The sequence below is a fragment of the Nyctibius grandis genome, chromosome 21 (assembly GCF_013368605.1).
Source record: "Nyctibius grandis isolate bNycGra1 chromosome 21, bNycGra1.pri, whole genome shotgun sequence".
NCBI lineage: Eukaryota > Metazoa > Chordata > Aves > Nyctibiiformes > Nyctibiidae > Nyctibius > Nyctibius grandis.
The window spans coordinates 6,412,795-6,425,487 of record NC_090678.1 but is presented as its reverse complement, the minus strand read 5'-3'; positions in this window follow the sequence as shown (position 1 = coordinate 6,425,487).

Here is a 12,693-nt window from a genome sequence, read left to right as displayed (position 1 = left end):
CTTGATAGGGCAGAGGTGCTCATAGCGGGATGGTGGCCTCTCGAGGTACGACTGTGCAATGCCTGGGGTGGCCCTGGCGGGCAGGGGGGTGTGGGCATGCCCGGGGAGCACAGAGTGAGTGGGCGCAGGCAGGCTGCCTCCGGGGACGGGGTGAGCGTCACTGCGTGGGTCTGTGGCACGTGGGCACATTGCCAGCTCTCTGACCTTGGCCAGAGATGCCCTTGCTCCTGTACCAAACCAACCCTCGCCGGGCTGAAGGGAAAGCTCGGGGACCCACGTGTGCAGGTGTCAGGACTGTATCCTTTGCTCTGGATGGGGAGGAGATGAGTCCCTCCAGGTCTAGGATACACCCTTAGAAATGCCAAATTCTACCCAGGGGGTGGAAAAATCCTATCCCCTGGGATCTCCAAGCATGAAACCCATTTAAAATCCATCCCCTTTTTGGGCTAGGAGAGGATGCATCCATCCAAACACACGTGTTTTTTTTATTGCTGCAGGGCAGGTGGGCAGCAAGACCTGCTCATCCATCCCACCTTCCCCGCGATGCCGATCATGTTGCACATCGCTCCCGTTTTGGAAAGCCCCTGGGACCGTGAGAGTTAATTCTTCATCCCAGCTGCTTTCCTCCTAGAGCTCAGCAGGAAGAGGGATTGTGCTAGGCAAGGGGCACCACTGCGTAGGGGGAGGAGGGGAAAAAAGAAAAAATCAAGCTTCTTGTTCAGACCTTTTACCTAATTTCCAAAGGTTCAGACCTGAGGGCCATAGCAACCCGAGCTGCCGGCGGCGTGATTGGAGGCGGCGGGCTGTGCCCAGCTGCCCTCCCAACCAGCATCCTCGCCCACGGGACGCGGCCGGCGTCGAGGCCGGCGCTGGCTTTCTGCCTCCCCTTCCCTTCGTCCACGGGATGAGCTCGAGGCATGCGATTGTGTTTGGTTGTGTTTTTTTTCTTTTTCCAACTGATTTGTCTTTGCTCATTTCAAGTGAGTTTTTCCCTGCTTTCTCAGAGTTGTTTAAAAAGTTCCTGGTGCTTGTGAAATCAGATGGCATCCAGGAAGGACTGGTCTCATTGCTCTAGAAATTAATAGGGTGGTAAAAACCCAGAGAGCTGTCATATCTGTATTTGTATAACCATGTAGAAGGGAGAGGGGCTGGCATTCTGCAGCTACAGAAGAGAGTTTGGCCCAAAGGAGTCTGTGTCCAGAAACACTTTCCTTCTACCAAGGTCAAATAAGCCTTTGCTAAAACATCAGGGATTCCTGCAAACCAAAAGCAAAGACGGGACTTTGGGCAATAAAACTGTGAAATGTTCTCGTTATGCCTATAGGGTCCTAATTCTCCTTTGGGGTTTGTTAGTGTGGTTCAACCATCAAGTGCAGCCTGTCCTAGAGAAACATCACGCGGTCTCTACAGGGAAAAGACCTGATGAAACTTGGATCTGCTCCCTGTGGGTTTTTGGAGCAACATCCCCTTGTTTGGTGACACCATCCCCTTTTACTCCTCGGTAGCACCGCGGAGATGACGCAGCCGTGGGCTTGGTTTCTGCAGGTCATGGGATCAAGTTGCCCACAACACTTCCACAGCCGCTCTTTGGAGCAGAATTGCATTTTATTTCTGAGGATGTGAGCACTTCTGACTGACAGTGCTGAATCTGTGACGGCAGGGAGGCACTGGGGAAAGGCGGCAATAAAAGCGGTTAAAAGCAAAAGCACTTGCCAGGGAAAAGATGGGGATTGTAAGAACAACTGAGCTGATTTAAATGGAGCTAACCTGTGTTCCCCAGATCTTCAGGGTCACTCAAAGCTTCAGCAGAGCAGCAAAGTTTGATTACTTCTGTGTTACGGTTCTCTGGTGCAGCAGGCAGCTTTGTCCTTGATGAGCCCCAAGTTTAGCAAAGCACATGCTTAAGCAACTCACTGAATCCACTTAATTCTCCTTACACTGGCACCGGGTTCCCTTTGTCACAGGAGAAGTTCCTCAACGTGAAGCTGGCTGGGTTTGTGCTCTTCCTACCTTGTACATGGCACTGTGTGTTTACGGTTCCTTTCCTAGAGAGGAGCACATATTTCTGCGCGTTTTATATATTTATCTTGGAGTCAGAACTAGTATTTAAAAAAATAGAAGGTCGATACACTCCAGACAAAGCTACCTTTGTGTTTTCTGGAGGCTTGCCGTGCTCAAAAGCTTTCTGTGCATCCACACAGCGTTTGAACCCTGCCACAGAGCAGTGAAACGCAGATCATGCCGAGGGAGCTGTGTGCAGAGAGGATCAGCTTCTCCTGGATTTTAATAAGCCACGGAACTGGGTATTTGGCTGTTTGCTTTATTCTAGTATTCTCATTCGTGTATAAAAAAATTTGCATTTTTTAAGGTCTTCTTTAAGATGAATGGACTATTGTGCTATTTCTGTTCTTGGCTGCCCTTTGAATGTCAGATTGTCTCTTCCTACTCCGGTGCTTCTCAGCCATCCAGTGGTCCCATACAGCAGCTCTGAACAAATCCAGAGGTCTGGATTTGGGGCTGAATAGTTTTTTTGGGGGGAAGCAGTTGCAGGAGAGTTGCTGTATGAAATGACCTTGTGTCGTGTTATACAGGAGTGATTCCCCACCGTTCCCTGCCCCTTCCACCTCATTTATAGGGTACTTCTCATGCACCACTGAATTTGTGCAGAAAAGCCTTGAAAGCTGGGAGCATCTCTCTTTTCCCAGGGGTTCAAGCCTGCAGGCACGTTTCCTTTGCAGGCGTAGAGCAGACAAGAGCTGGATTGCTCACTTGCATTCAACTTTCTGCTCTTAAGGAATCATTGGAATATGAATAGGAACCTTATCAAACCAGGTTCATCCAAAGGACAAGGCCATATTAATTGTTTGCAGAACTCTAGCAAATAAACAGCATTCCTCCCGATTCCTTCTTTGCCTGCTTTAACTCCAATGGCCAACTCAAGCAGAGGCCACAGAGCTTGGCAGCGGGGGGGTGACAGCCTTTGGCAAGTCTTGGACTGTGCCCAGCTTCCCAGGTGGTATGATCAAGCACTATGGAAACAACTTCTGGCTGGGGCCTTTAAATTATGTATTTGGGAGAAAAAAAAAGAGTGCCTGTCGCCTCTGGGGGTCTAAATGTAGAGGGGAGACCTGCTGTGAACAAGGCTTTTTTCCTTGAAGCCATTTACTGTGCTCTGGAGTAGTGTAGGGAAAATGGATAGCAATAATGGTGGTAAAATAGAAATGTGGGGCTTGGCTCCCGTCCCAGGCAGGGACTGGCATCCTAAAGCTTAAGGGCTTGGAGTACACGAGGCCAAAAGCTGTAATGACTTCCCATGCCCCAGGAAACAAGCAGGTGACACAGGGCATGGCCAGAGCTCTCAACACCTGACATCTTCATTGCTTCTGGAAAGTCTTCTTTGGTCAAGCTGGTCATATGCCTAAAGAGAAGAGGAAAATTTGCAAGCATCTTCCCTGTCTCAGTGCAGACTGGATGGCTAAAACCCCTTGTCATTCCAACCAGACTGCCTTGTCCAGCCAGCACTGCTCTCTGGAGCCTGTCTGGGTGGTTTCTCTGGTGATGGGCAGCCAGGGGTTTGCCCCATGAAGCATGTCGCTGCTGGGGCTGGAGGCTCGGAGGCTGAGCTCAGGGGGAAGGAAGGGTGCTTGCTCGGCGTGCTGCGTGGCAAAAGCTAGTGTTGATGCTGGCCAGGATGCTGGCTCACCAGAGGGACTCATGTCTGCAAAATTTCAATCTAGGGCTAAATTTAAACACCAAAATGTAGCGTTTAGAAGCCCAGAGAATAGCCCAGCCCTTGTCTCCAGTGGCTGCCTCTAGCCAGCCCTCCCTTTGGCAAAGCAGCAGCTTTTGTTTTCCCTGGACTCTGGGCCAGTTTGGAATAATAACAGCAGCAAAACCCTCCCTGTCCCAGCACAATGAACCAGCGCTCTCAATTCCCAGACGTGCAGGAGGGAAGTGCCCAGCGTGTCTCTTCCTGATGCTTCCCTTCCAGAGGTGGAGTGGCAGGGAGCTGGAGGCAGCCCATTGCCGGCTGGGAAGTGGGCTGGGGAGCAGGCAGTGGAGTTTGCCCCTGGAAACCCTCTGGATCTCGCTGCTCGGGGCCAGTGGAAGCAGTTTGGGCTGCCCTGCCAGCTATTCAGCTGTTTTGTAACAGCTTGAGCGGGCTCCTTCTGTGCTGCAGCGAGGAAGTGCCCCTCCAGCGAAGGTGAGGATGCCTTCCCTCCCAGATGTGTCTTCATCCTCAAAGAGCCCTTGATCCCTGTTTTCTCCTCCTCAAACAGCCCTCAGTCCTCATCATCTCCCAAGCAACACTAGCAGGGCTGGACTCTCCTACAGGCAACTTGATGGGACAGAGGGACCCATCACCGAGAGACCCATCCCTCTGCTCAGTCCTCATATCCCAAGGACAGGGGTCAACATGAACCCACCTCCCATGTGAAGCCCCATGCCAAGTCACGCTGAGCGAGTCCGTGAGGTAGTGGCTCTGTGGGGTGAATTTGGACACTGGAGCCTGTCGCTCTGCGATGAGGTCGGGGGTGTTTCGGGTTCATCTGGCCCATGAAAGGTGTCTTTTTGGGCAATGCCATGGGCAGAGGGATTCAGGAAGGGGCTGCCCATGGGCACAGCTGCCTCTCAGGGTGTTGGTGGGTGATGCAAGCCAGGGCCCCGCGTTGTGTGACCCTGTTTGGCTGTACCTACCCAGTGGAAAATTCCTGCCCATGGACAACGTCCTTCTGCCTTTATTTTTAAGCAGTTGGCTAAGGGTGCAGCTAGTGCATGGAGATAATAGGTGCTGACAGGAGCCTGGCTGCTAATTGGGTTTTTGCCTGGGCTTACGTGCTATTTGTAATTAAAAGAAGGTGGGAGGGGTGTTTGGTGGAGGAAGGGTACAAAGACATACAGATGTGATGGGAGAGACTGAGCTTGCAGGAGGGCTGAGGCTCGCAGAGGCGGTCACAGTGAGGGATGCTTACGCTGAAAGTCAGCGTCGAGATTACTCATCTCCATGGCATCAGCGTGGGTTCCCTCCCAAACTGTCAGTGTGTCGGGGAGGCTGGGGACAGGGCGTTCTCGTGCGTGGGACAGAGATCCAGACCCCGCACGGCGTCAGAGCTGATCCATCCCTACGTGGCAACAGTGCTGAGCACTGGGAGAGGTCACCTTAAATTTGGGGGTGTTCATGTGTCCTGGTTTTGCTGGGATAGACCCATAGAAACAGTTTTCTGTTCAGAAAAAGCTGCGCTTTTGAGAAGGCTGCAGCACCCGATGCGGTGGGAGCAAAGGTGATAAGACACTTTGGTTTAGTTCCAAAGCTTTTTTTTTCCCAAATTGAATTTTCCACTGGGTAGCAGAGGTGCTTTGTTTGGCTCTTTGTTTACACCAGAAAAAAACCCCAGTAGTGTAGGTTAACTTTCAGCTTGAAGCTGTTTCCCTTGCCCTGAAGGAATGGTGCAGGTGTCTCAAGTCAAAGATGTGCATGAGTTTTTGGGAGATTAGATCTTGTAGTTTGTCTTCTTGAACGTGTAAACATATCTGAGGGAAACCTTTGCCCTGGTGGCAGTTCAGGATAGTTTCCAGCCTATCTCAAAAAGAAATCTTGAATAAAAATAGAAAGATTTAGACACTCAAAACCCTCTGAAAGACATAAACAATCTGTCTTAAGAAGGGATGCAAATTGGTGAGCAAGCGCTATCAGGAGCCCTATGAGTTTCTGGGTAGCAGAGTGCAGTGTCAGAGGTGTGTAGCATGTAGCAGGGGAAAAATCTTCCTGCTTTACCTCTTCCCCCATCCCTGTTTGCCAGATGGTGTTGCAGCATCCTCTGCCGTACAAAGCCCAGAGCCCTGCGTCTGGACCCTGCTGTCCTAGTGCCTGGGTTTGCAAGTATTCTCAGGGTTTGTGACTGATTCACACCCTCTTTCCCTGCACAGGTAAAGGGTTATATATATATTTATATATATATATTAAAGAGTCTGGACTCCAGGACTTTATTCAACCCAGAGTAGCTGGCTGGGGCTCTGATGTCATCTGAGCAGAGGAAACCCAGGATTTAACCGTCCCATCAAAGCTTTGGAGACCCACAGCATCTCTGGCTCCACTTTAAATTAAGAGAAGGGACAAGTTAAACAGAGTTAAGAGAAGGGGAAGAAGAATACAAAAGGGATGGGGCCAGCCCTGTGCTGGAGACGGGAAGCGTAAGGCCAGGGAGGAGGAGGAGGAGAGCGAGGAAGGGGGTGGCTGCTCCCTGCCAGGCGCTTGGGTAATACCGGCGGCGGTCACATGCGGAGATCTTGTCGGCATGGGGAGGGGGTGCGAGAGCAGCTCCCGCTTCCAGGAATCCTCCCAGCACAGGCGACGGGCTGGGGAGCTGGTAAACATGATACAACCGCTGGCCTGTAACTCAACCTGCTCCCTGCGTTAGTGCTCCCTGCCCGGGGACCTCGCTAGCCTGATGGCTCTTTGGGGTGTCAGGGCACGGGACGGCGTGTCCCAGGGCAAGGGACACTGCCAGCGGGGGGTCAGGAGTGATGGGAAGGGTGGGGGAGCTTGCACCAAGGGTCTGGGGACAGGGCAGCTTCTCCAGCCTGGGAGGGGTGGATGTTCCTTGGGTGAAGCCTGGGTCCAGCTGCTGCTTGCAAACCCTCTCCAGCCTCAGCCATGGGCTCCCAAAGCCAGAAATAGCCACTTGGCTGAGGAGCAAACATCTCCCCGACCTCCCATTCCCCACCTCCCCGTCCCGTTGGGAGCTGTGGGTACAGCCTGCACCCATTCACAAATGACACCGGCTCTCCTGCGCCAGCTGCCAGCACGCCTTGAGCTGCTCCTAACCTGCCTGCTCGCAAAAATACACCTCGCTTGGGCTTTTTGCCCCCCTCCCTCCCTCTCCTGCCGCTCGGGAGTGCTTGTTTATTGCTGGGTGCAGGGAAACCGTGACCTCCGCTGCCTCCCGTCCCAGCGATGGGCTGGTGTGACAGCTGGGGACATGCGAGGGGACACCCGCTGCTGTGCGGGGGCGAAGGCAGGGCAGGGTGCCTGGGTCCTGATTTCACCGTGTCCCCACATGCGAGAGGATGGGGGTGGGAAGGGGATTTCGCAATCACAACAAGTTATATTAATTAGACCAGTGTCGGGCTTACAGATGGTTTCTGCTAACGAACTCGACACGGCAGGGGGGCTGACTGTGGATGAGCCCAAGAATGAGACCTGGGGAGGTAGGAACGGGGGTGAAACTGGTTAATGTGGAGCATAAAGCCGTGCAGGTGAGGATGGAGAAGAAAAGCTCCTGCTGCCACTTTGGGACTTGGCTGAACCGGCAGAGATGTCTGGGGACAAGGAAACCATGAGGGTGAGATGCTCTCGGTACATGGGGATGGGCTCCCCACGGCACGGGGGACCACCATGCACCCTGCAGCAGCTGGGTTTGGATGAGAGGGGCAAGGGGGTGGTCAGAGGGATGGGAGAGCCCAGGGGGGATAGGAAGAGCTTGGCTTGTCTGGCTTAGCAAAGCAGGGAGCGTGAGTGGGACACGGAGCCTGCCCCATCCTGACCCCAAGCCCAGGTCTTCAGCAAATTGGCCCTGGTCGATTTCTAAATGTATTCTTCAGCTGAGACCAGGGAAGAACAGGATCTGGCCTTATCTTTTTAGCCCTCAGCTTGATTTCTTTCACAAAGAGGAGGCAGGCAGGGCCTGGCTGAGCAGCCCTCTGCGGGACATGGGGTGGGTTTTGTGCCGCCCACCGGTTTATTTGTATTTATAGAGCGTGCCTCAGGCACGAGGTCACCGAAGCGAGTCAAATTCCACCCCGGAGCAGCTCCTTGTCCCCATCCCGCTCCTCAGGAACGAGCTGGAATCAACAGCTGAGCTGGAGCTCAAGTGTCCCGGCCGCAGGGGTGCCCGGTTGGGGCTCGGGGCAGCGACTGGGTGGGTGCCTGGGCCGCGGGTGGAAGGGCTGGGGACCAGCAAGGTGGGGGGCAGAGGGCAGCCCTCCTGCTGTTCTCAGGGGTCCCACCTCTGGAATGACTGCTGGCAGCACTGCCGGCCGCGTTCATGTGCCGGGGTGGTGGAGTCACAGCCCCCGTGGGGTGGCTGCAGGGGAACAGCGTCACGTTGTGAGCGAAACCTGAAATAAAGAGAGAAACAGATTTGGGGACTCTTTTCTGAGACATCCTGTGTGGTGGCACAGGGTGATGTTTTGGGGAGAGGGTGGCCTGGCTCTGCTGAGCAGGAGAGTGGGTCAGGGATGCCCCGTGGGTGTGCTGAGCCCCTTCTGCCTGCCCATGCTGAGAGCAAGGGCTCTCCTCCACCCTGTGCCCACACCTTGCCTCCAATGCACTACAAATTTGGGGTGACTTCTTCCCTCTAATACACAGCCCAGTGCATGCCTGCACCTCCTGGGTGCCACACTGCCAGTCCACGGCTCTGCTCTGGGGCATCCCCTCTGTTGTTTTTTTCCCCAGACCTTCTTCTCAGAGATTCATCCCCTTGTTTTCCCAAAGCAGGCTGATTCCCCAACAGCCAGCGCCCAGCTGCCAGCAGCTGCAGGCTCCCTCGCTTCCCCTCATGCACCAACCTTCCCACTGGCTCTTCTCGCCCTTCCAGCCAAGGGAAGCGCCTGCTTTCCCCAGCTGCCCGCCTGCCGAAGCGTGCGGGAAATGCCTGCCCTCCTGTGTTCAAAGTCCCCTCCGAAGAGAAGCCAAGGGTGCACTGACCTCACGGAGGAAATATTTTTCCATGACATCTCCTCTCGGGCTCTGGACCTATAGCTGACCCTGCTCCGGGTTCGCAGCCAGCCTGCCTGAGCTCCGCTGGCGTGGGGAGCAGGGCTGGCATCTGCCCCCTCCTTGCTTCCCAACACGTCCCCATGCAATGTCACTGCAAATTAACAGCCTCAATGTTCCAGCGACCCCTCTGGACCCTCTTCCAAGGCCTCCACTGGCAAACGAGGTGGCTCATGGGCCAGCGCTGCTCCCCATAGACATCAAATCCTGCTGGCTTGCTGGGATGGTTTCTCCAACACCTCCCTTCGCAGCTATAACCCGCTCGTGGTTATGGGCTGCTGCCAAGCCAGCTGGGATGCTGGAGGCAGCAGCCTTGGAGCAGGCGCGAAGCATCCATGGGCCGGAGGTGGGATGCAGGGAGGTTGTTTTGAACTGGGAGCAAGTTGTCACCAGGCAAAGGAGGGGACGCTGACTCTGTATCCTTCCTGCTTGCCCAGGGCTCTTCATGGACGAGGTCTATTTTATTTGCAACCATAAAAAGTCAGTGGCTTTCCCCCGCTGTGGGTTTGCCAAGAGGAGATGCTGTGGCTGTTCCCCTGCCAGGTCTTTTCAAACCATGTGCTGGTTCCCAGGCCCAGCGCAGTACCCCGAGAGGGATCAGGGCGTTTCGTGCTGCTGTGTATAGGTTTGGATCCCTCAGGATCGGATCCCTACCACCCCTCTCTTGTGGAACAGGGAGCACACACAATATGCTGCCAGAAATAACGCCAAGCATGTGGCACACACCGGGAGGTGTCAAAAGATGCTCTCGTCAGCCTCGCAGGCAGCCCTGTGCCTTCTGTGGTGGCCATGTAGGGAAAATCACCCAAGCGATTTGCCGTGGGTGTTTCGGAGCCCATGACTTCGAGGGCCAGGTCTCACCTACAGCAAAAGTGCCTCTGCAGGCCAGGCGAGGAGAACCGCTATGCCCTTCCTCCTGGTAGCTCCTCCCCAATTTGTATAAGAGATACCAGTGGTTCTCAGTTCTGCATGGGAGAAGTGATGTTCTTATCTGTAGGGTTATTAGTGCTAGAGAGAAAAGGAATATTAAACATCTATTAATCTGGGTGGTTTTAGGAGTTCTTTTTTGGCTTTTTAGCAAGCTTTTCTTTTTTCTTTTAACAGATCTCTTTTTGGCAGCCAGGGAAGTGTTTTCCACTTGCTCCACTGCTTGCCTGGTGGTAGCTTCATGGGAACACTTCGGGATGCGGTGGGGTGTTTGGCTGGACCAGCCTGTGGTACTTCCAGATGTTGTTGTTCAAGTGGTGGACCCCCTCCCTCCATCCTGTGCTCCTGAAAAAGTGTGTGTGTATGTGTGTGGTGCCCAGCACTCTCGTGCTGAAGCACCAGACGTGCAGGCTGCTCTCCATGAACTGGGCAAGAGGGTGAGCTCGTGTGCCCGTGCACTGAAGATGCACGTGTCGCTGGCACCTTTTTGCACCTATTTTTGTCCGCTCCTTGGAGGAGATAGATAGATACATACCCTTGCTCTTAAGCAAGTGCTGTGCTGCTCCTTGCGAATATCAGGGTGGATCTCTGCTCCTGGGAGGATGTGAAGGCTGTTACGGTGCATCCCACCTGAAGGTGACAGCTCGGTATGGGAGGAAATGGGGCTGTGCTGGAAGAGCCTGGCCGTTGGACACGGCAGGCTTTGGGGGGGAGGTTGTTGTGTCATATGTCAGAGGTTTACCCTTAGCTGGATGTATAAATCTCAGCTTTCCTGGTGGCCTGGGTCTTCCCTGGGGCTGCTGCTCTGTCTCCTCACATTTCTGGGGAGAGGAAGCAGCGGCTAACCTCACCACAAACACAATTTAGTTGGTTTTTTTGCTGCTTTTTGGGTTGGTATTGGGTTTTTTTTTTGGTTTTGTGTGTTCAGTTTGAACAATAAAACATCTGTTCCTGAGCCCAGCAGCTGGACCAAAACGAAATGACGTGAGCATCAATTATCCTCCGGGATGGGGAGGCTGATGGGAGAATGGTGCAGATTTCCTCAACGCTGAATAACAAATGAGAACAACAGCTTGGCTAAGTGGCTCGTGTTCCCGGAGAGTCTCCAAACAACCCCTTTTACAAGGGCAAGCAGTGACAGGACGAGGGGGAACGGTTTTCAACTGAAAGAGGGGAGATTTAGATGAGATATTAGGAAGAAATTCTTTCCTGTGAGGGTGGTGAGACACTGGCCTAGGTTGCCCAAAGAAGCTGTGGCTGCCCTCTCCCTGGCAGTGTTCAAGGCCACGTTGGATGGGGCTTGGAGTAACCTGGTCTGGTGGAAGGGGGTTGGAACTAGATGGTCTTTAAGGTCCTTTCCAACCCAAACCAGTCTGTGATTCTATAACCCGCCTGCTCCAGCACTGGTGCGCCTGCTGTTGTGCACCGCTGCTCCGGGTACCAAACATCAGCCGTGGGGTGAGTGGGGGAGATGCTTTTTTGCAGCCAGTGGAGAATAAGACCCATTTTTGGTGGAAGGGCTTATGGATACTGTAGTGGCAGAGACTTTTCTGAGTGCACTGACCCAATACAAATACAAAAGTGCTTTTTTTTAGGGGGAGGTCTGCAGGGCTGGATGTGCACCCACGTTCTGTGGGGCCAGCACAGGGAGCCCCAGCTGGGACATCATCTATGGTGGGTGCAGGCAGCCAGCCTGGAGCAGAGCTGGGGTTTGCAGCGGGATGGGATGATGCAGCATCACGTTCCCTGGGTACAGAAAGGGGCTGTTAACGAGGAGAAAGGGGGGGAGGACGGACGATGGAGCACAATGGCTTTGATTTGTTGGCAGTCATGACCTGCAGTCCCTGGCAGCACCTCAAAGCAGCTGTGAAGTGCCAGTCGGTGGCGATGCTTTGGGCGCGTGATGCGGGCGCCTGACCCTGGCGTAAGGCTGGGACACGGGCTGCCTGGTGGGGAGGACATGGGACAGGCTTCTCCTCCCTGGGGCCCCGCAGAGGAAACCCACGTGTGCTGTGATGGGCTGAGTGCTCCAGGGACATGGTTTTCTGGGGCTTTGAGCAACCTGTCCCTGCCCATGGCAGGGGGGGTGGGAACTAGATGAGCTTTAAGGTCCCTTCCAACCCAAACCAGTCTATGATTCTATGGTGGCTTTGCTTTTCAGGGCTCTCCCCAAACCCATCTGTCCGGGTAAATTTTACCTCTTACAGACTGCACACACACACAAAAAAATATCCTCTCATCTCATCCTGAACAAGCTCACTAGAAGAAGGTTTTTTCCCCCCACATCTCAGTAGCACAGAATGAAAGCACGACTGTGGGAAAACACGAGGAAATTCTCGTGAGCAGCATTTTTATGAGCGAGCTGCTTTATACCTGCGCAGCCAGACGCTTGAATAACTTAATGCAGGCTTCAGGAAATAATTTGGGCTGCTGCAATTTTGAAGCCCCTAAAATAGCTTTCCTGCTCCCCGGGGAGCTGTGAATTTTTAGGGATGACAGCTCCCAGCGCCCCGCGGGTGAGTACAGCTGCTCGTGGCAGAGGAGCCCCTCGTGGGGCAGGGCTGGGGGAAAATGTGGCTGATGGGGCTCACGAGCTCATGTGGTGCTGGGAAGGAAGGGAAGGGCTGGGGGTGAGCAGCAAGGGGAGAAAGAACCCATTTGAGAATAACAGCTTGTTCCAAAAACCCAACAGCATCAAGCACCCATTTCGTCTGGCTTCTTGCTTGAATGTCACGGGTACCACCATGGGACGGTGTGTCCGAGACAGGCACCCAGGTCACCCCAGGTGTCATGTCCAACGTGCATCACCTCTCTGTTCTGAGTCTGGGCTCTGCAGGCACTTCTGGCCTCTCCTACCAGAAAATAGTGTCCAGCTGGAAAAAAATCCCCCAAATCCTCACTCAGAAGAGACTTGGCAGAATTAGGAGGAGAAGTAAAGGAAGCTTTAGCTTTAAAAAAAAAATAATATATAAATCACTTTGTCCCAAAGC